The following is a 227-nucleotide window of genomic DNA, read 5'->3' as shown; positions in this document are numbered from 1 at the left end:
TTGCTGGCTTATCAGTCGCTACATCCGCTGGTGAAATTTCGCAGAAATTGTAATTTGATTAAAAAAACGTCAATCCACTGTAAAGCCCGTTTAGTCCTATGTTTTCGTTGTGCAAGTGGCTGCTCATTACGCGTCATCTTTAAAGAGGAATACAAGGAACAGTAGCTAAATAACAGTAGTCACTGAAATTTTCTGAAAGATTGATGGAAGCACAAACAACTACCATA

Source organism: Anopheles aquasalis, chromosome 3, assembly GCF_943734665.1.
Source record: "Anopheles aquasalis chromosome 3, idAnoAquaMG_Q_19, whole genome shotgun sequence".
Lineage (NCBI taxonomy): Eukaryota > Metazoa > Arthropoda > Insecta > Diptera > Culicidae > Anopheles > Anopheles aquasalis.
This window is presented reverse-complemented; position numbering follows the sequence as displayed.